We start from the raw sequence: 23,797 nt of genomic DNA, 5'->3' as shown, positions 1-23,797 counted from the left end.
GCATCTCTGGAGAGAAGGAATGGGTGACCTTTTGGGTCAAGACTCTTCAGACTGAGAGTCGGGGGAGAGGGACACAGATATGGAAGGGTAAGGTGTGAAAACGAGACATCAAAGTGGGTATCGAGGAGATCCTAGTGAGAGCCTCATCTATAATGGAAGAGGGGAACCCCTGTTTCCCAAAGAGTGGGGACATCTCAGATGAGGAGAGGATGCCGGTTGCTGGTCGGCCAAGAAAGTCGATGGCTGGAGTCCACAGCAGTTGCTCGTAACAACTGGAGCCTAGACTGGACTTGGAAAATAGCACCAAAACATGGTGGTACTTGCATATGGGCTCAGTCGGCTCATTGGGCATTGGTTTAAGTAATTTCACTGTGTTTGCACTTCACACTTGTGACTATAGAATCTGAAGGGGCTCCTTTCTCAAGCGTATGGGATGAGCTGTCAGAGGAGGTCGTTGATCCGAAACTATAACAACATTTGAAAAATATTTGGACAGATACACGGATTGGAAAGGTTTGGGGAGATATGGGCCAAACAGGTGCAGGTGGGACGAGTGTAGATGGGGCACCTTGGGCAAGCTGAGCCAAAGTGCGTGTCTCTATGTTTTGACTCTGATATCAAAAAATATTCATTTATATTAATTCTGCAGACGTTAGTCCCACACCCTAAGCAAGTCTGGTTGTTGGCTAATACTGATTCTTTCTTGTACCCTTCAGATATATTCTGTTCAAAAACATTTGAGTGTTTATCCTATCAGTTCTTTTTTTTTAGAAAGGAAAACTCTTTTGTAATTGTATTTGTACTGGGTCGTAGGTTCTGCATCTCTTGTTGAATTCTAAGCAAAAGCATGCCCATGGGCGCCTGCCCTTCCACCAGGCATCTCAATGCCTTCCTTCCACTTTGCAAGATCAGATTAATTCTGCCTCGCTCACTTCCAATTCACACATTGGAGAGCTGTTCCCTCCTTACAATCTTGGGTTAAATCTCTTTGACACTGTTGTGTTGATTGAAAAGATCACAGCATAATCATACCTCCTCCAGTTTTTCCAGCTCATTCTTCTATTGATGCAATGCTAAAAACTATTTTCCATTTCAAAAGAAATGCCATTTGGCCATTTACTTTTTTTTATGAGGACAAATGTCACCATTTGTGAATATTTACCGAGTCTGTTAATTGCTATTGTTTTGTTGTCCTTCTGCAGTTGTACAGGGCCCTAGTGAGACCGCACCTGGAGTACTGTGTGCAGTTTTGGTCTCCAAATTTGAGGAAGGATATTCTTGCTATTGAGGGCGTGCAGCGTAGATTTACTAGGTTAATTCCCGGAATGGCGGGACTGTCGTATGGTGAAAGACTGGAGCGACTATGCTTGTATACACTGGAATTTAGAAGGATGAGAGGAGATCTTATCGAAACGTATAAGATTATTAAGGGGTTGGACACGTTAGAGGCAGGAAACATGTTCCCAATGTTGGGGGAGTCCAGAACACGGGGCCACAGTTTAAGAATAAAGGGTAGGCCATTTAGAATGGAGATGAGGAAAAACTTTTTCAGTCAGAGAGTTGTGAATCTGTGGAACTCTCTGCCTCAGAAGGCAGTGGAGGCCAATTCTCTGAATGCATTCAAGAGAGAGCTAGATAGAGCTCTTAAGGATAGCGGAGTCAGGGGGTATGGGGAAAAGGCAGGAATGGGGTACTGATTGAGAATGATCAGCCATGATCACATTGAATGGCGGTGCTGGCTCGAAGGGCCGAATGGCCTACTCCTGCACCTATTGTCTATTAATACTTGCAAATCATAAAATCCCATTAATTTCTCTCATCTCCCTTCTCCCCGCCCCTCCCCACACCATAAACTGTATTGAGTAAACTGATATTCCAAACTCTGCATTGTAAGTACCATGGTAATGTGAGGTTGGCTACCTGTTTCACAAGAATGCTATAAGCCTTGACATACTGTAATGGCAACATCTTTGTTACTTGTGTGAATTCACATGGTTACTTTTGTTCAGTATCTGAGTTTGCCAATGGGAAGCAATGCTAATGATAAAAACAGTTATTTGACCTTTCCAGTGGTCAGATTTAACGTGCAATGTTTGTTGCACAAAGTCACTTGATATCACAGTTCCTAATTTTGAATGCTGTCACAGTGTAAACATTTGTAGGTGTATAATTTACCTGGTAGAAGATGTGGACAAAATTACCTTAAATAGAGGTAAGCTGTAACATGCAGTAGGAAAAAAAACTGCAGATGCTGGTTTAAATCGAGGGTAAACACAAAATGCTGGAGTAACTCAGCGGGTCAGGCAGCATCTCTGGAGAGAAGGAATGGATGACGTTTCAGTCGAGAACCTTCTTCAGACTGACATTTCAGGTCGAGACTGAAGAAGTAACAATGCTGAGTTACTCCAGCATTTTGCGTCTACCTGCAACATGCAGTTACAGTTTACAAGGCAGTGGTGAGATTTTTACATTTGAACCTCTACAGTCTATGTGCTGAAGGTAGATGATATGATTTTTGTCCCAGTGATAGTGACATAGAACTAGGGTGTTGCTATGATCGATGCTGCTTATCTTATATATTTCAGTTTGCAGGTTTTGGGGGCATATCAATAGACAATAGGCGCAGGAGAAGGCCATTCGGCCCTTTGAGCCAGCACCACCATTCAATGTGATCATGGCTGATCATTCTCAATCAGTACCCCGTTCCTGCCTTCTCCCCATACCCCCTGACTCCGCTATCCTTAAGAGCTCTATCTAGCTCTTTCTTGAATGCATTCAGAGAACTGGCCTCCACTGCCTTCTGAGGCAGAGAATTCCACAGATTTACAACTCTCCGACTGAAAAAGTTAGATAGCACGCAACAAAAGCTTTTCACGGTATCTCGGTACACGTGACAATAAACTGAACTAAGATCTTAAATGTATTTATTCACAAAATGCTGGAGTAACTCAGCAGGTCAGGCAGCATCTCGGCAGAGAAGGAATGGGTGACGTTTCGGGTCGAGACCCTTCTTCAGACTGAAGAAGGGTCTCGACCCGAAACGTCGCCCATTCCTTCTCTCCCGAGATGCTGCCTGACCTGCTGAGGTACTCCATCATTTTGTGAATAAATACCTTCGATTTGTACCAGCATCTGCAGTTATTTTCAAAATGGCGGCGCTGCCCTAGCAGCTGCGGCTCACCTGCGGTCCATTTGTCTTTGTGTTTTTGTTGGGTTTTTTTTGTCTTAATTGTAGTTGTGATGTGGTGTTTTTGTGTTTGTGTACTATGTGTGTATGTGGGGGGGAGGGGGGGAACTGTAACATTGTAAATATGTGTCCCTTCCGAACGGAGACCCGACCTTTGTTTTCTGGGTGGTGTCTCCGTTCCTGCTGCGGCCTACCATCGGCCCAACTCTTGGAGCTGTCGGCCTCCTGGGCTCTGGTTCGCAGAGCCCGCGGATCGGACTTACCATCACCGGAGCCGGCCGTCTTCGGAGGCTGCGGGAGCGGCTGCGACTCGCCTTAGGCTCGGGCCGCGTGGATGCCGACATCGGGAGCTCCGGCAGCGGCAGCGGGTTCGCCCGCCCCGGATCGCGGGGCTTGGGTCGAGGACATTTCACCGTCCAGTGCGGCCTAAGATATGCCGCGGGATATTTCTCTGCTGGGCGGGGGCTTCAATGTCGGGAGCCACGACCGCCCCGACGTGCAGCAACAGCAGCAGCGTGTTCGCCAGCCCCGGATCGGACTTATCATCGGCGGAGCCGGCCGTCTTCGGAGGCTGCGGGAGCGGCTGCGACTCGCCTTGGGCTTGGCCCGCTGTGGACCGTCCGGTGCGGCCTGCAACCACAACAACCTGACTGCGGGAGAGGACAGCAGGAGAAGGGAAAGACATTGTGGCCTTCCATCACAGTGAGGAGAGGACTGGAAGAGACTCACTGTGATGGATGTTTCTTTGATGGATGTTTCTTTTTTGTGTGTTTTTGGGGTTGTGTAATTTGAATGCCTATTTAATGCTTTTATTGTTGGACTGTGTTTTGTGTGTTTTTGGGGTTGTGTAATTTGAATGCCTATTTAATGCTTTTATTGTTGGACTGTGTTTTGGGGGTTGTGTAATTTTAATGCTTATTTAATGCTTTTATTGTTGGACTGTGGGTGACTGAATTTCGCCCAATATTGGATGACAAATAAAGCTATCTTGAATCTTGAATCTTGAATAAGATCTTAAAAGCATACATGATGTACAATTATTTTAGACTCGTAGATATTATACTTGAAATATCTTGCGTATGTTGGATGTGAAGGAGATCTTATCGAAACGTATAAGATTATTAAGGGGTTGGACACGTTAGAGGCAGGGAACATGTTCCCAATGTTGGGGGAGTCCAGAACAAGGGGCCACAGTTTAAGAATAAGGGGTAGGCCATTTAGAACTGAGATGAGGAAAAACCTTTTCAGTCAGAGAGTTGTAAATCTGTGGAATTCTCTGCCTCAGAAGGCAGTGGAGGCCAATTCTCTGAATGCATTCAAGAGAGAGCTGGATAGAGCTCTTAAGGATAGTGGAGTCAGGGGGTATAGGGAGAAGGCAGGAACGGGGTACTGATTGAGAATGATCAGCCATGATCACATTGAATGGCGGTGCTGGCTCGAAGGGCCGAATGGCCTCCTCCTGCACCTATTGTCTGTTGTCTATTGTCTATTACGCTGGCTCAGCTGCAATTTTGGATAGAAATTATTTTCCCCATATTGAGATGTCGATTAAAATCATTATTTACCTTTGCAGAATATAATTCATTTTGTACATGTACAATTTGATCCTCAATTTGATCTTGGTTTGATCAATTAAATTTTAGAATTGCATTTGCATGGTGTTATGTCTTTCGGTCATTTTGATCACTCAACAGTCTCTGCCTGAAACGCCACCCATTCCTTCTCTCCAGAGATGCTGCCTGACCATCTGAGTTACTCTGGCATTTTGTGTCTATCTTTGGTTTAAACCCACATAGGCTGTTTACCACTGTTCAGCACAGCTGTGCCTCCTTATTTCAGTTGAAGCCTGTTGTTAAAACGTTTTCGTGTGAGCTCTCTGCAATGGCAAAGGGGGACAAAGGTAATGTTTGCTTGCTGGTATTAAAATTAATTACTGCCATTGTATTTGCCTTCTATTTTGGGAATACTCTAATAACAAACACCTGAAAGGGAATCCAAGGATATAATTGACTTTAATCAAGTCAAGTCAACTTTATTTGTCACAAGATGTGCAGTGAAATAAAAGTGGCAACTCCTGCGGATTGTGTTAAAACTACAAAACAGAATAGGAAAATAATTTTAACACAAAAAATAAATTAATACAGTAAATTAAATTAGTCCCTGGTGATATGAGAGTTAACAGTCCTGATGGCCTGTGGGAAGAAACTCTGTCTCATCCTCTCTGTTTTCACAGCGTGACAGTGGAGGCGTTTGCCTGACCGTAGCAGCTGGAACAGTCCGTTGCTGGGGTGGTAGGGGTCCCCCATAATGTTGCTGGCTCTGGATCTGCACCTCCTGATGTATAGGTCCTGCAGGGGGGCGAGTGTAGTTCCCATAGTGCGTTCAGCCGAACGCACTACTCTCTGCAGAGCCTTCCTGTCCTGGGCAGAGCTGTTCCCAAACCAGATTGAGATGTTTCCAGACGAGATGCTTTCTACAGCCCCAGAGTAGAAGCACTGAAGGATCCTCAGAGAGACTCTGAATTTCCTCAACTGTCTGAGATGGTAAAGGCGCTGCCTTGCCTTACCCACCAGTGTGGCAATGTGCGTTGTCCATGTCAGATCCTCTGTGATGTGGACTCCCAGGTATTTAAAGCTGCTCACCCTATTAGGCTGTTTACCACTGTTCAGCACAGCTGTGCCTCCTTATTTCAGTTGAAGCCTGTTGTTAAAACGTTTTCGTGCGAGCTCTCTGCAATGGCAAAGGGGGACAAAGGTAATGTTTGCTTACTGGTATTAAAATTAATTACTGCCATTGTATTTGCCTTCTAATTTGGGAATACTCTTAATAGCAAACATCTGCAGGGGAATCCAAAGATATAATTGACTTTAACCAGCATGTGCTCTTTGGCATTTTTAACAATATATTCCTTTATTTGTCCCACACCGGGGAAATTTGCAGTGTTACAGCAGCAAAGTGGATAGCACGAGATCATTCATTATAAATAAAAATAAAGATATGGATAATTGTCATCATTTACTGTGTTTTTCCTTTACTGTTACTGTTGACTCGTCTGCTGGGAGCAGTGCTGGTTGTGCAGTCTCACAGCAGTGGGAAGGAAGGACCTCCTATATCTCTCCTTCACGCACTTGGGGTGAAGGAGTCTGTCACTGAAGGAGTTACTAAACAGAAGTGACGGCGCGGTGGCGCAGCAGTAGAGTTGCTGCCTTACAGCGAATGCAGCGCCGGAGACTCAGGTTCGATCCTGATTACGGGCGCCGTCTGTACGGAGTTTGTACGTTCTCCCCGTGACCTGTGTGGGTTTTCCCCGAGATCTTCGGTTTCCTCCCACACTCCAAAGACGTACAGGTATGTAGGTTAACTGACTGGGCAAATGTAAAAATTGTCCCTAGTGGGTGTAGGATAGTGTTAATGTGCGGGGATCGCTGGTCGGTGCGGACCTGGTGGGCCGAAGGGCCTGTTTCCGCGCTGTATCTCTAAATCTAAAATCTAAAAATCTAAAATCTACTCAGTGCAGTGACAGTGTCCTGTATGGGGTGGGAGTCGTTGTCCAGCAGCGATGTTAACTTTGCCATCATCCTCCTCTCTCCCACCACCTGCACTGAGTCGAGGGGGCAACCCTGGACAGAGCTTTTTGCAGCCTAACGTTGCGTCAGAATAGGTGACTTTAATTAGGCGCTGGGTGTTTTCAGTGTTTGTCATGATCATGATGGCCAATTTTATCCTGGGTCCAGTTGAAGACCCAGGAGTAGCTCAGCGGGCGGGTCAGGCTATATCTCTGGAGAAAATGGATAGGTGGCGTTTTGGGTCGGGACCTTTCTTCAGACCAGGGATCCAGATTTTGGGCTACTTGTCTAGAGGTTTAACCACCCCTTTTGGAAGATAGACACAAAATACTGGAGTAACGCAGCGGGATAGGCAGCATCTATGGATCGAAGTAATGGGCGACGTTTCGGGTTGAGGCCCTTCTTCAGACCGAGTCGGGAGATATGGAAGAGTAAGGTGCAGAAATGAATGATTAAAGGCGACAGAGATCAAGATAAATGTGGAATGGATCGTTGTTAGGTGACAATGAGGAGAGGGCCTCATCTATGATGGGAGAGGGGAACCCCTGTTCGCTAAAGAATGAGGGCATCTCAGATGTCCTGGTTGGAACACCTCATCTTCACGCAGCTGCAGTGTAGATGGAGGAGTTGAGAATTCTTGATCATAATCAATCAATATGATAATCGATATTGATAATCAATCAATTATCGATTGATCGATAATCACGATTATCGTGATTATCTTCACGATAATCTCAGAACATGCAAGTCTTGAATCTTTTCTTTCTACAAAATTGATATCTTCTACCTTTCCAGTGATCCTTATTGCACATTGATGCATTAGTTTAGTTCATTATCCCCACGTGTACTGAGCTGCAGTGAAAAGCTTGTCCATATAAAAACAAAACAAAACAAATACGCAGCGGTAGAGTTGCTGCCTTACAGCGAATGTGGCGCCGGAGACTCAGGTTCGATCCTGACTACGGGCGCCGTCTGTACGGAGTTTGTACGTTCTCCCCGTGACCTGCGTGGGTTTTCTCCGAGATCTTCGGTTTCCTCCCACCCTCCAAAGACGTACAGGTTTGTAGGTTAATTAACTGGGTAAATGTAAAAATTGTCCCTAGTGGGTGTAGGATAGTGTTAATGTGCGGGGATCGCTGGGCGGCGCGGACTCGGTGGGCTGAAGGACCTGTTTCTACGCTGTATCTCTAAATCTAAATAGAAAAATGGATGGATGGAGCGAGCTAGATGCAGGAAAAATGTTCCCAATGTTGGGGGAGATCAGCCATGATTGAATGGAGAGGTAGACATGATGGGCCGAATGGCCTTATTCTGCTCCTATTGCTTATGTCACCCAGCATTGTCACTTCATTATGAAGGTGCCACCTGAAGCTAATTATAGGTTTTCTGATTTGGCATTTTTTGACCATCATTAATTTGTCTTTGGGTTAATTATTTGTATTAGATAGCACCCGACCCAGGCGATTATCTGCTTGTCAGCCACAGACACAGATCTACAAACACGTATTACAATCGCTCCACACTCTTAAATCTCCATTTCCACAATGACATTTCTTACTTTAACTATGATTTTCTTAAACCCCTCTCAAATCTGTCCCTTATCAAGTAGTATAAGAAAATAACTGCAGATGCTGGTACAAATCGAAGGTATTTATTCACAAAATGCTGGAGTAACTCAGCAGGTCAGGCAGCATCTCGGGAGAGAAGGAAAGGGTGACGTTTTGGGTCGAGACCCTTCTTCAGACTGAAACGTCACCCATTTCTTCTCTCCCGAGATGCTGCCTGACCTGCTGAGTTACTCCAGCATTTTGTGAATAAATGTCCCTTATCAAGTATCTATACATTGTAAAGGGCCCGATTGCAATCATGTTTTCTCTTTCTGCTGACTGGTTAGCACGCAACAAAAGCTTTTCACTGTGCCTCTGTACACGTGACAATAAACTACTAAACTACACTGAGAGATCCAAGCTTATTGCTTTGATGATTGAGCGGGATCTAATTGTCTAGATATTCCAAATTGTGGAAGAATTGCAGCTGCTAATTGGAATGCACTTTGGAACTTTTATTTTGGTTTACATATTTTCAAGTACATCTAAAGAAAAGATATAAATTTGCAGCTATGATGAATTAGCCGTGAATTAAGTGGTGGACCTGGTGTGTGTGTGTGTGTGTGTCTCTAATCCATTATCACATCATCAATCTTAAATTGATTGGGACTCCTCCAAATGTAAAGCTGGTCTCCCACTTCAAAAGTTATATTCTTCTAATCCTCCTTCAGCAGCTAATTGGATTTCTTCCAAAGAAAATATCTAAATTAGCAGCTTTAATGAATTAGCTGTGAATGGAGTGGTCGGTTGGACTGTTCAGCATTCGAGTGGTGTATGTGCACAGCATTGTGATCCATTATCACAACATCAATCTTAAATTGTTTGGACCTCCTCCAAATGTAAACATGGCCTCGACTTGAAAATGACATTCTTCTTCCACCATGGGTTAGAAAATATTAACTTTTTCTTACCTTGACCTCCACTAGTATAATGTCCAAATCATACAATATTTGACAATTCCCTTAGTGAAGTTGCATTCTTCTATTGAAGTGAACTACATCTTCTATATACTAAAACTCTCGTTTGTTATCTTGTTTGTGACTGAACTTCAGCCAAAACGGTACACGGTAGCGCGACAATTCCTTACTCACTGCCCACCTTACTCACCATTGTCACTTTACTGATAATGCAAGTACTTTTATTGAAATCGGTGTTATATTTTTAAAGTTATTCACATTTTAAAGTTTAAAAGGAGGGGAGGGGGAGGAGAGGGGGGAGGGGGGAGGGGGTTGAGTGGATGGGGGGGGTGTTGAGGAGAGAGGGCGGGGGAGGACAGGGTGCTGTACCAATGCAGGAGAGGTTTGGGCCCAACGGGTCCACTTTGTCTAGTCCACTATGAAAATGACCAACTGGAGTTTTATTCTTGGGTTGGATATGTGTAAATGTTTCTTGTAGGGCGTAATAAAGGAATGTCGTAACAAGGGCGTAATAAAGGAATGTCGGATCTGCTGTGATTCTATTGTGCAATGGAGTAAACATAGTCTACCAAAATCCTGCTGATGGTTTTGAATACACCCATTTCACAGGTTTTCCTTTGTATTGAAAGGCACTGCTTCGTCTTCTTCTGCCGTATGTCTTTTAGACCTGCAGCTCCGTTGAGGCGAGCCGGGCCAACGTGTCATCGTCCAGGTCAATCAGACCTCCTTCACCATTCGGTGGCCGGTATTTGGGGCAACTGGTGACTCTGTGCTCCACTGTCTGTGTTGGGTCCCCACACTCGCAGGAGGCACTGTCCACGAGACCCCACCTCTTCATAGCGTCCGACGCCTGCCCTCAGGCGATTGAGGGTTACCCACTGCTTTTGGGGCAGGTCCTGGCCAGGGACGTCCATGGGTTCACCGATGTAGCGGTGTGGCCTAGATGGCTCCGCTGCCTTCCACTGGTCTCTCCATCTCGTCTTGACCCAGGTGGCCTTGGAAGTGTCAACCGGTGTTGCACAGAGAAGCTCGTGGGCTTGCATGACAAAGGGGCACTGCTTGTCAACATTGAACAAGGAAATGGAATGTTGGCCTTCATAACAAGAGGAGTTGAGTATAGGAGCAAAGAGGTCCTTCTGCAGTTGTTCAGGGCCCTGGTGAGACCGCACCTGGAGTACTGTGTGCAATTTTGGTCTCCAAATTTGAGGAAGGATATTCTTGCTATTGAGGGCGTGCAACGTAGGTTTACTAAGTTAATTCCCGGAATGGCGGGACTGTCGTATGTTGAAAGACTGGAGCGACTAGCCTTGTATACACTGGAATTTAGAAGGATGAGAGGAGATCTTATCGAAACGTATAAGATTATTAAGGGGTTGGACACGTTAGAGGCAGGAAACATGTTCCCAATGTTGGGGGAGTCCAGAACCAGAGACCACACAGTTTAAGAATAAGGGGTAGGCCATTTAGAACGGAGATGAGGAAAAGCTTTTTCAGTCAGAGTTGTGAATCTGTGGAATTCTGCCTCAGAAGGCAGTGGAGGCCAATTCTCTGAATGCATTCAAGAGAGAGCTAGATAGAGCTCTTAAGGATAGTGGAGTCAGGGGGTACGGAGAGAAGGCAGGAACGGGGTACTGATTGAGAATGATCAGCCATGATCACATTGAATGGTGGTGCTGGCTCGAAGGGCCGAATGGCCTCCTCCTGCACCTATTGTCTATTGAAATGTTGCACCCATATCTTTGAGATGGCCAGTTGCATTATCAGCATATTGCATTGCTTTCATCTTTTCAAACCCATAAGATCTGAAGAAAATTGCATTTAGATACTGAAAACTAAATTTGCAGAGTAAGTGTGCATTTCAGATCTCCCTTTTCCACTGTGCTTGACTTGCATGTTTTTTTCAGTTTTATTTGAATTGCTTGTTGTTAGTGTGATCTGTGACCAAAGCTTTTTTGCATTCCCTTGTACATGGTGTGCTGTAAAATTCCCTGAAGATGACGCCCAATGTCTTGAGATAGACACAAAATGCTGCAGTAACTCAGCGGGACAGGCAACATCTCTGGAGAGAAGGATTGGGTGACATTTTGGGTGGAGACCCTTCTTCGGACTGCGGGTCAGGGGAGAGGGAACTGAGAGATATAGATGGTGATGAAAAGAGATATAGAACAAATGAATGAAGGATCTGCAAAAAAAAATCAAAAAAGATAAAGGAAACGGGCCATTGTTAGCTGTAGCGAGGTGAGAATAAAAGCTGGTGTGACTTGGATGGGGGAGGATCTTGAGGTTCCAAGTTACATAAATAATGGCATACCATTTAAAGCAAATGTGCTTTTGTTTGCCTTATGGTATGTTTCCGCGACTGAAAGTGTATTAAAATTTTAAATGGTTAATTTAATCATGGGAATCTTATAAATATGAAAGCCTAATTGCCCCTGAATGCTTCATTGATGTAGGTGTTGTGGCTTAGATTTAGATTTTAGATTTAGAGATACAGCGCGGAAACAGTCCCTTCGGCCCACCGAGTCCGCGCCGCCCAGCGATCCCCACACATTAACACTACCCTACACACACTAGGGACAATTTTTACATTTGCCCAGCCAATTAACCTACATACCTGTACGTCTTTGGAGTGTGGGAGGAAACCGAAGATCTCGGAGAAAACCCACGCCGGTCACGGGGAGAACGTACAAACTCTGTACAGACGGCACCCGTAGTCAGGATCAAACCTGAGTCTCCGGCGCTGCATTCGCTGTAAGGCAGCAACTCTACCGCTGCGCCACCGTGCCATTTATGTCCTTGCAATCCATTAAAGCACTGAACAAATGCCACATACTTTAATATGCTTTAAATAACCTGAGCAAATGTAACTTTAGCATCTTCCTTTCTTTAAGCTGTCTCTGATGGATCACTTTTGGATGGGGTTTCTTAAAATTACCTTAAAGAACTTGGACTGAAGATGCACTTTCCAGTGGTTGAATACTTAGTTCTTGGATCCAGAGTTTTCCATGGAGTTCATTGGTTTTTCCACCAAGCTATGGAAATCCCAAAAGATGCAAGAGAATAACACTGAAGTCCCGCAACTCCATTCCTTTGATTCTTAATCACCACTTTGTGCTTAGAAACTAAAGAATTGTATGTTTTCATGAGCACAGTAAATTATCTCAATTTCATTCATTGACACACACATCAATTACAATATAAGGGGCAGGCCATTTAGAACGGAGATGAGGAAAAACGTTTTCAGTCAGAGTTGTAAATCTGTGGAATTCTCTGCCTCAGAAGGCAGTGGAGGATAATTCTCTGGATGCTTTCAAGAGAGCGAGAGAGAGCTCTTAAGAATAGCGGAGTCAGGGGGTATGGGGAGAAGGCAGGAACGGGGTACTGATTGTGGATGATCAGCTATGATCACATTGAAGGTCAATATTGCGGCCGCACTTTGCTGCAGCTCGGCTTCACCCGGCTTTTCCCCATCAGCGCGTCTCCGGCTCGCTCCCGGCGCCCGAAGTACCTGACACCTCTCCACGTTCCCTCGCTCCTCCAGGCTCGGCGCCCCTGCTCCGTGCCTCGCTTCCCGCGGGCTCTTCGGCCCCTCGCCGCTCCTGCTGGCCCTCCAGCCCTTCTCCCCGCTCGCCATCTCCGTCAGCCTGGCTCCGCATCCACTTGACCGACCCGACGCTCAACACCTCGTGAGATTGTGAATGATCAGCCATGGGGCAGCCGAGCAGAGTCGTGGCCTGGTCCGCCTCGGCTCCCAGCGCCCGGCCCAGCTCTCGCTGCTGCTCGGCCTCCGCTGCTGATCGGCCTCTTCCCGGCTCCTCTTCCTCCTCCTCTTCGGGCTCGACACCCCGCTCCTCCTCCTCTTCCACTGCCTCCCCCTCCAAGGCCGTCGAGCACTGCTCCCTGGGCCCTTCGCCCTCAGGCCCCGGCGGGTCGCCAACCTCCAGTGCTCGCTGCTTCTGCCCCTGCAGACCCTCCAGGCCCCTCGGCTCGGGTTCTTCCAGCTGCTCCTCTCCTAGCTCGCTCAACCCCGTCCTTTCCTCCTCCTCCTCCCCTTCCTCTACTTCTCCCCCCGGTCAGCGGCCCTCTGCTTCTCGGCCTTGCTCTCCTGCCTCCCTTCCCGGCTGCGTTTCCCCTTCTCCCGCCGGCTGGCGAGAGGTCTCCCCAGCTGCCTCTTGCATCCGTGGGCTTGGCAGCCCTTCTCCCGGTTCCTCTTCCTCCGCCGGATCCTCCAGCTACTTCCCCATTTTTTAACAGAACAAAAATTGGCCTTTTGGCGGCTTTTTAAAGGTAAGAATGTACCTGTTGCATGTATTGGTAGTGTATGCCGTTAGCTGCCACGTCCTCCAGATGGCTTGAGCGACTACGTTGACCGTACGACCTCATCTGCAATCGCCTAATAGAATGTAAATTGTCCCAAGCGCAGGATAGTGTTAATGTGTGGAGATTGTTGGTCGGAGCGGACTTGGTGGGTCGAAGGCATTGTTTCCGCGCTTTATCTCTAAGTTAAAGAATGTAAGGTTCTTGTTGAATAATATATTTCTCAACAAGAGAATCTGTTATAGATCTGTTCTGACTACTGCCATTACTCCTGCATCCAGTATTTTTCATTCTACAAGTGATAACACTCTCATTGATGAACTCATCCAATCCATTATATATTGCATTTTGGATGGATCTGGAATTAACTGCATGTCTGGTCAACTGTGAGTGAGATTTGGTACCCAGTCCTTGCACCTTCAACAGCCTGACCGCGGGAGAAGACGGCAGTGGAAGAGAAAAGACATTCTGGCCTTCCATCACAGTGAGGAGGTGACTGGAGGAGACTCACTGTGATGGATGTCTCTTTTGTTTTTGTTTTGTGTTGGTTGTGATTGTGTGTGAATTTGGGTTTTTTTGTCGCTCTGTTGCTGGACTGTGGGTGCCTTTCATTTCACTGCACATCTTGTATGTGTATATGACAAATAAACTTCTTGACTAGTTATCTAGCAAAGATAACTGGATAGCAGATGGGAGTAACAGCTTGTATAACTCTATCTTTCCAATTTACGAATCCAGAGGCTAGCTCCTCTATTCCTACCACAGCTTGGGCGGGAAAAAAGACCAAGTGCTGAAATAACTCAGCGGGTAAGGCAGCATCCCTGGAGAGCAAGGATAGGTGACGTTCTGGGTCAGGGCCCATGTTCTCCCGATATGCTGCCTGACTCCAGGCGTGTGAATTTTCCGTGGATTTCCGCGTTTTTAAAATCCATTTTCCGCGCTTTTTTGCATGATTTCCGCATTTTTCACTTTGCCAAATAAACGGAGAAATCGGATCGAAATAAAGAAAGAAAAAAATAAAATAAACAATGTGTAGACTTGTAATGAATACTGGGGTTCCGCTAGAGGTCGCTAGGGGTTCCGTGAGAAGTCCCCCGCGCCATGGAAGTCTCCCCGAAAATGTGGCACCTAGGCTGGGCAACGCAGCCAATCTCGACCTCATCGGGACTTCCACGGCCGATCGGTGGATTGAATTTGCAACCTGCGGCTGGGGCTCTGGAACTCCAGCCCAGCTGGAGCCAGCACATCTTTCCACATAGCCGACTTCCTTGGCCTGCTGGATAAACCAGCGCATCTATCCCCATAGCCGACTTCCTTGGCCTGCTGGATAGACCAGCAAAGCTCTGGAACCAAGAGTGCCAGAAAATCAGTGGTGGAACTGTAATGAGTAAATATGAAATTTAAGTGCAAGATTATATAACTAAATTAATTAAAACGGGGTTAAAATATAAAACATAGCAGAAAAGCCAATTACCGTCTTTTTGGGCTGATTATCAATTAATGTGCGAATTTAGTTTAGATTTTAGATTTAGATTTAGAGATACAGCGCGGAAACAGGCCCTTCGGCCCACCGAGTCCGTGCCGCCCAGCGATCCCCGCACATTAACACTATCCTACACACACTAGGGACAATTTTTTTAACATTTTTTTTTTACATTTGCCCAGCCTACATACCTGTACGTCTTTGGAGTTCAAAATGTTATTAGTATATTCACATTATTTTGTAATGTCTGTTTTTACTTTGAAATTAACTAAAAGAGGCTTGAAACGGGTAATTTTGTGTGTATATTTTCAAAATGTTTCCAATTTTTTGACCCTCGCAAACACTTGGCTCTTTTCCTCTTTTTTTTTTACCTCACTCTCATGTCTGCCTGACTCGCTGAGTTAATCCCGCAATTTCTTTTTTGTAAACCCGCATCTGTTGTTCCGTGTTCCACAGCTTGACCATTAAATGTGGCATAAACTAAAAATTCAATTTGGAGCTGGTTGTTATTAAGGACTCGAATAAATGTTGTTTGATACTTATTTGGACAAATCCAAAGAGAGTGTATGTTTGTGTGAAGGTTAGTCCACGGGAATACACATGCTGCTTGGTCTCCATGGATGAGACTTTGTATACATATTGCTCCATAAGATGCTGGGGAAGTCCAGAACAAGGGGTCACAGTTTAAGGACAAGGGGGAAGTCTTTTAGGACCGAGATGAGAAAGTGTTTTTTCACACAGAGTGGTGAATCTGTGGAATTCTCTGCCACAGAAGGTAGTTGTGGCCAGTTCTTTGGCTATATTTAAGAGGGAGTTAGATGTGGCCCTTGTGGCTAAAGGGATCAGGGGGTATGGAGAGAAGGCAGGTACGGGATACTGAGTTGGATGATCAGCCATGATCATATTGAATGGCGGTGCAGGCTCGAAGGGCCGAATGGCCTACTCCTGCACCTATTTTCTATGTTTCTATGTTTCTAAGAGACTGTCCTGATTGCAGTTTTGCTGTTGCAGAAGTCATCTGTAAACCATATGTTTTCATAATTTAAGCATTTACGATCTGTACTTAGCCCAATTATGAAAATATGGTTTCTGAGTTAATGTTGCAGGAGTCATCTGAATCACATAAAACTAATCCTGGTTTAGAAAGTTCCTTCCTGCCACACCACCGAGACCAATATTTTACGATTATTGCCAAGTTATGAAATTGGCTATGTTGGAGTCTCGCACCGTAGAAACAAACCCTCAGGCCCACTGTTTCCTTGCAAGCCTATCTGTATGAATCCCATTTCCCGAACTTCCCCTGCAGCCTTCTACCTTGTGGTGTTTCAGGTGCTCATCTAAATACCAAGTTATTGAGACTATCGATCTTCACCGCCCTCTGGCAGTGTTTCCTTTAGTTATTTCTTTGTGCATTGTTGGCTGGATTTTGCCTTCATTTTTTCATCCCTTCCTTCAGGTTTGCATGCAACACCTTGCGAGAACATGAATGATTCCACTTAAACACTGTCTCAGTCTGAAGAAGGGTCTCGACCTGAAACGTCACCCATTCCTTCTCTCCTGAGATGCTGCCTGACCTGCTGAGTTACTCCAGCATTTTGTAATAAATACATTCAATTTGCACCAGCATCTGCAGTTATTTTCTTATACCACTTAAACACTGAAGCTTCTCATGTCCATCGAGTGAACACCTGTTTAAAATCCTCCAGTATTTTTAATAGTCCTACGTTTCCCGTGTGACGTACTGGATGAGCAGAAATTCCTCCAACATATTGGACACCTATCATGTGCAAGCCCTCAAGGTTGTTGTGCCCGTAAAATTCTAGCTACATGTGCATCTAAGAAAAGTTTGCACCTTCCTACCGATGCAGGGAAAGGGGCAAGGACGGAGATGGAAGAACTGAAATACAACGCAAAAGCTGAAAGGGGGTAAATTAAGGGCAAGAGGGCAGATGGGGCCATTGCAAACTAACGGTAAAATGGTCATAAAATGTCAAGCTTAAAAGCTTTGCAGATAAATGCGCAAAGAGGATAAGCATAAGGAGGTAAATGGGTGTCATCTAATGGTAATAGCAACACCTGATTGCAAGGGGATTAAAGCTTGAACTGAACTTGCAGGAGTATTTTCCTTTTAGGAAGGGCAGAGGTGGCAAGGTAAATGTGAAGTAGCCCTCTAAAGGCAAGTTCAGTTGAGAGTCTACATAGGATCGGAAGATGCCAATTCCATTTGGTAAGAGATTAAAAACAGGCAGGCATGGAAGACAATGGTAGGAGTAGTGTATAGACTTCCTCTCCAATGCCAAGGTATGTTAACAGTTAATGGGAAGGGAGGTGTGTAAAAAGATCATTTGGAAACTATGCTCTCCATGAAAATTGGGTAAATCGAGTTAGCTATAAAATCAAATTCGTAGAGGTCATTCTGGATGGTTTCCTCATGTTAACTCAGGAAAATGTCATGTTGAATCTGGTAATGGGTTTAATAAATGATCTCCAAGTAAATCACCGGGCAGCACAGTGGTGCAGCGGTAGAGTTGCTGCCTCGCAGTGTTAGAGACCCGGGTTCGATCCCGATTATGGGTGCTCTCTCTACGGAATTTGTGTGTTTTCCCCGTGACCGCGTGGGTTTTCTCCGGGATCTTCAGTTTCCTCCAACACACCAGAGATGTCCAGGTTTTGTAGGTTGATTGGCTTGGTATAAATGTAAATATTGTCCCTAGTGTGTGTAGGACAGTATTAATGTGCGGGGATCGCTGGTTGGCACAGACTGTATCTCTGAACTAAACTAAACTGAAGAATCTCTGAGAAAACAGTGATCGTAGCACAATAGAATTCTGTATTCCATTCGAGGGAGAAACCTAGCTCAGGACTACTGCTTTAATGGAATGAAAATAGACAAAAGTGGAATGGACACTTATATTCGCAGGACAGATGGAGATTCTAGGGAGCAATGGACCAACTATGGAGTGCAGATGAGGCCTTAATTTGAAAGAGAATTTATAATGAGGTGAAAGGAAAAACTCAAGAATCGAGACAAGGAGCCCCCAAAAAAGTGATAGAAAATAAGCTGAGGGCAAACCAGCAATGGAGATTCAAAATAGACAAAAAGGAAGAAGGGTTCAGGAAACATGGAGCCCCTAAAAGAATAATTATGGGGAACAAGAAAATGGCTTGGCCGGTTAAATGGATATTTTGCACCTACCTTTTCAGTAGAAGAATCTATGTACGTCCAAGTAATACTGAAGAATGTTGGAGAGGAATTGATTAATTGCCTTGGTAAGATTGTGAAATAGTGTTAGTGTGCGGGGATCATTGGTTGGCGCGTACTCGTTGGGTCAAAGGGTCTGTTTCCACGCTGTATCTCTAAACTGAACCTGCCAGCAGGGCAGACTAGTATGAGAAGGATAACACAAACTGATACTTGAGGCTGAATGGCCTCCCCTTGTTCCTGCTTGTCATCTCCGGTGCTCGAGTAATACGGGTTTTGCCAGCACCTGTCTGCCCAGCAAGATCTAAACTTCTATATATCGCTGCCTCATTACCTCTCCATCCTTATTAAAACCTACCTCTAATTATGCTTTAGGTCAACTATTTAAAGCAACCACCGCTGATTTTCAACTTCATTAGGTAACCGCGCCTCTGATGAACTATGGCAGATTTTGCGATGTTAAGTAGTTTTCTTTGTATTCAATAGACAATAGGTGCAGGAGGAGGCCATTCGGCCCTTCGAGCCAGCACCGCCATTCAATGTGATCATGGCTGATCATTCTCAATCAGTACCCCGTTCCTGCCTTCTCCCCATACCTCCTAACTCCGCTATCCTTAAGAGCTCGATCTAGCTCTCTCTTGAAAGCATCCAGAGAATTGGCCTCCACTGCCTTCTGAGGCAGAGAATTCCACAGATTTACAACTCTCTGACTGAAAAAGTTTTTCCTCATCTCCGTTCTAAATGGCCTACCCCTTATTCTTAAACTGTGGCCCCCTGGTTCTGGACTCCCCCAACATTGGGAACATGTTTCCTGCCTCTAACGTGTCCAACCCCTTAATAATCTTATGTTTCAATAAGATCCCCTCTCATCCTTCTAAATTCCAGAGTATACAAGCCTAGTCGCTCCAGTCTTTCAACATACGACAGTCCTGCCATTCCGGGAATTAACCTAGTAAACCTACGCTGCACGCCCTCAATAGCAAGAATATCCTTCCTCACATTTGGAGACCAAAACTGCACACAGTACTCCAGGTGCGGTCTCACTAGGGCCCTGTAAGGTGAATGGGGCAAACTTCAAAGGAGACTTGTGGGGCAATTTCTTTGTTACACAGTGGTGGGTGCATGGTACAATGCTAATGTTGAGATGAAAGGAATTGCAGATGGTTGAATCTCGAACAAAACACAAATTGCTGGAGTAACTCAACGGGTCAGGCAGTTTCCGTGAAGGAGTAAATGTTTGTTCATGCTGGGGCCCTCCAACTATTCTTTGGAATATTGTTGTTATTGGGTTAGTTCATAAGGTCGTAAGTGATAGGAGTAGAATTAGGCCATTCGGCCCATCAAGTCTATTCCACCATTCAATCATGGCTGATCTATCTCTCTCACCTTCTCCTGCCTTCGCCCCATAACCCCCGACACCTGTATTAATCAAGAATCTACCTATCTCTGCTTTAAAAATATTCATTGAATTGGCCTTCACTTCCTTCCGTGGCAAAGAATGTTGATAGTCAATCAACATTATTAATGTTTTCCCTGAAGGTAAGTAATTTTTGCACAAATTATGAAAAACCCCCAATTAAACCGAATATCTCATTGTATGTCTTCTTGTGTAGGCTTGGATGATTACTTGCAGTGCTACCTTCATAGCTTCGAACGAGAGAAGATAAATGGTGAGCAACTCCTCCAGATTACCCATCAGGATCTTGAAGAATTAGGAGTTGCACGTATTGGTCACCAGGAACTAATCCTAGAGGCTGTGGATCTGCTTTGTTCTTTGGTAAGTTAAAAAAATAAATATATATTTTTTTCCCCAGAAGATTTTAATGATTGCCGTACATTGGTTTGATCACTGTCTAAGCAATAAAGACCCCAAACTACTATAACTCCAGGGACTAAATTTTGTCTTCTCTATATTAACTTTATTAACTTTATTTATATGCTCTAACTGTAATTCTTTTTTTGTGCACAATCCGCAGGCATTGCCACTTTCATTTCACTGCACATCGTGTATGTGTATGTGACAAATAAACTTGACTTGACTTGACTTGTGATCGTGACGTTATCTAAACAGACTGAAGAGTTTAATAGATGTTTAGTTTAGAGATGCAGCGCAACAACGGGCCCTTCGGCCCACCGAGTCCGCACCAACCAGCGATCCCCGCACACTTACACTACCCTACACATACATTTTACATTTGTACCAAGCCAGTTAACCAACAAGCCTGTACATCTGTGGAGCGTGGGAGAAAACCCGTAGATCCCTGAGAAAACGCCCACGCAGGTCACGGGCAGAACGTACAAACAGTCAGACACCCGTAGTCAGGATCGAACCTGACGCTGTAAGGCTGCAGCACTGCCCCACCACCGATGCAAGAGTGCACTCTTGTCACTATAGTGCTATGGACCACAGTACTACTGTGGTCACGACTGGCGTGCTCTGCAGGGCCATCAGGGAATGGTATCCAAGTTGTAGGTGGAACAGCAGTCTGAAGAAGGGTCTCGCTCCCACACGCCACCCATGCCTTCTCTCCAGAGATGCTGCCTGTCCCGCTGAGTTACTCCAGCATTTTAGACAATAGACAATAGGTGCAGGAGGAGGCCATTCGGCCCTTCGAGCCAGCACCGCCATTCAATGTGATCATGGCTGATCATCCACAATCAGTACCCCGTTCCTGCCTTCTCCCCATACCCCCTGACTCCGCTATCCTTAAGAGCTCTATCTTGCTCTCTCTTGAATGCATTCAGAGAATTGGCTTCCACTGCCTTGTGAGGCAGAGAAGTCCACAGATTCACAACTCTCTGACTGAAAACGTTTTTCCTCATCTCAGTTCTAAATGGCCTACCCCTTATTCTTAAACTGTGGCCCCTTGTTCTGGGCTCCCCCAACATTGGGAACATGTTTCCTGCCTCTAACGTGTCCAACCCCTTAATAATCTTATATGATTCGATAAGATCCCCTCTCATCCTTCTAAATTCCAGAGTATACAAGCCTAGTCACTCCAGTCTTTCAACATATGACAGTCCCGCCATTCCGGGAATTAACCTACGCTGCACGCCCTCAATAGCAAGAATATCCTTCCTCAAATTTGGAGACCAAAACTGCACATGGTACTCCAGGTGCGGTCTCACTAGGGCCCGGTACAACTGCCGAAGGACCTCTTTGCTACTTTCAGAAGGCATTTTGTGTCTACCTTCGGTTTAAACCAGCTTCTGCAGTTCCTTCCAACACATACTGATGTTGAGTTGTACCTACAGAATTGTACCGTGCTAACAAATCCCTGCTCAATCTCGCTGTGGTTCAGCAGGACACTAAATCTTGCTGCATATTGGGGGAAATTGTTCTATATCATAGCCACTGCTGGTGCCAATGTGGACAAGCTGGTGCATCGAAACCATTTTGGTTGCTTAAAATGTACATAAGTGGGAAGTCACTTCATATCCAAATTGAAGTATTGTAGCACATTTGAAGGGTGTGAACTGAAGTCCTGTTCGGTAAGCGTTTACAAACATTTCCACACTTGTATAAAAATGCAGAAGGGTAGAGTTCACATTTCCCAAATTGGTGAACAATAATTTTGTACAAGACACTTATCTGCTAAATTTCTTCCTTTCCTGATCTCTGCTTAATTTGTATTCTGGTGTGGTGGTGATATAAAATTGGTAAAAAGGAAAAGTTTTTGGATTTAGAATCTATATATATTCCATTGCTATTCGCAATCAATTGCTCACCATTTATCAGAAGAAGACCAGGATGGGGAAAAAATAAAATTTCTGAGGAAATTATTTTGTAGATCAAAAATTAAGTATCATTACTTCAAGAATTTCCAAAGCTCAAAAGTTTACCCACATGGTCACAGGCAGAATGTGTAAACTCCCAAGATCTAGGATTAAGGTTCTCCCTGTCGGTCAGCTCCTGGGCCTGGCCAAGATGGCTACTCGCGGGTCCAGGCAGCGGGTAGCCAATGGCCGCACAGAGGTCGGCTGCCTGCCCCTCTTCCGGGCCTACGTTCCCTGCCCGCATGCCCCGGAGAGGGAACACGCGGTGTCCATGGGGACGCTGGTTTCCGCGGGAGGTCGGTTGCATTGTTGACAAAGTTGGCGGGATTTTAATTTGATAATTGTTGGTTTTGTAAACTGCCGATATAGGTAACTTTTGATTTGAGCATAGGTTTACTAGGTTAATTCCCGGAATGGCGGGACTGTCGTATGTTGAAAGACTGGAGCGACTAGGCTTGTATACACTGGAATTTAGAAGGATGAGAGGAGATCTTACCGAAACGTATAAGATTATTAAGGGGTTGGACACGTTAGAGGCAGGAAACTTATTCCCAATGTTGGGGGAGTCCAGAACCAGGGGCCATAGTTTAAGAATAACGGGTAGGCCATTTAGAAAGGAGATAAGGAAAAACTTTTTCAGTCAGAGTTGTAAATCTGTGGAATTCACTGCCTCAGAAGGCAGTGGAGGCCAATTCTCTGAATGCATTCAAGAGAGGTAGATAGAGCTCTTAAGGATAGCGGAGTCAGGGGGTATGGGGAGAAGGCAGGAACCGGGTACTGATTGAGAATGATCAGCCATGATCACATTGAATGGTGGTGCTGGCTCGAAGGGCCGAATGGCCTCCTCCTGCACCTATTGTTTATTGATCACATTACCACTTTGTATGTTTGTTTTGTTTTTGGAATAAAGTATTTGTAAAAAAAAAATAATCAGGATCAAACCTGGGTCTCTGGCGCTACGAGGCAGCAGCTATGCTAACGGCGCCATGTGCCAACCTGAGAAGACGAAACAGGTCTGGAGGCAACTTGTGTAGAGCATAAATATTGCTCGAGCTGTTGGACAAGCAGCTGGGGCGGCAACGGTAGAGGCATCCGAGACCCAAGTTCGATCCTGACCTCAGCAGCTGCCTGTGTGGAGTTTATAACTCTCCCTGTGATTTTTGTATGGATGGCCAAACAGGCAAATGGAGGTCAGAAAGTGCAGCTGTAAGTTTTTCCCAAAAGGTAACCTCCAGTATTTGACTCTCTCTCCCGGGAGTCGATGCTGACAAGGATGTACAATGCATTTTATTTGAAGAGAAGCCAAGTTAGGTGTGAAAATACATGATCTATTTTCGAATTACCAACAAAACAGTAGGTATTTATTCACAAAATGCTGGAGTGACTCAGCTGGTCAGGCAGCATCTCAGGAGAGAAGGAATGGGTGACGTTCCCCTCTCTTCCCCTCCCCCTTCACAGTTCCCCCTCTATCTTCCTGTCTCCACCTATATCCTTCCTTTGTCCCGCCCCCCCTGACATCAGTCTGAAGAAGGGTCTCGACCCGAAACATCACCCATCCCTTCTCTCCTGAGATGCTGCCTGACCCGCTGAGTTACTCCAGCATTTTGTGAATAAATACCTTCGATTTGTACCAGCATCTGCAGTTATTTTCTTACTCTAACAAAACAGTAGGGGTTATCCAGAAGAGATAGAGGTCTCCAACAGTAGTGTTTTCGAAACCCTTGGATACATTTATTTTTAT

At 45.2% G+C, this 23,797-nt stretch overlaps 1 protein-coding gene across 2 annotated transcripts in view; it reads left to right on the top strand.

The window, feature by feature from the left end:
• The first annotated feature begins 19,896 nt into the window (after nucleotides 1–19,896).
• The window catches only part of cnksr3 (cnksr family member 3), a 102,172-nt gene continuing 98,271 nt past the window's right edge, over nucleotides 19,897–23,797 (top strand). Inside the window, exon 1 of one of the 2 annotated variants that reach the window (XM_078404712.1) lies at nucleotides 19,897–20,056. The gene's annotated coding sequence lies outside the window, so the exon portion shown is untranslated. The remainder of the gene's footprint in view (nucleotides 20,057–23,797) is intronic. The other variant, XM_078404711.1, reaches the window with a different exon arrangement.

The sequence above is a fragment of the Rhinoraja longicauda genome, chromosome 9 (genome assembly GCF_053455715.1).
Source record: "Rhinoraja longicauda isolate Sanriku21f chromosome 9, sRhiLon1.1, whole genome shotgun sequence".
NCBI lineage: Eukaryota > Metazoa > Chordata > Chondrichthyes > Rajiformes > Arhynchobatidae > Rhinoraja > Rhinoraja longicauda.
The sequence above is the reverse complement of the archived record's forward strand: the minus strand, read 5'-3'. Positions and strand labels throughout refer to the sequence as shown.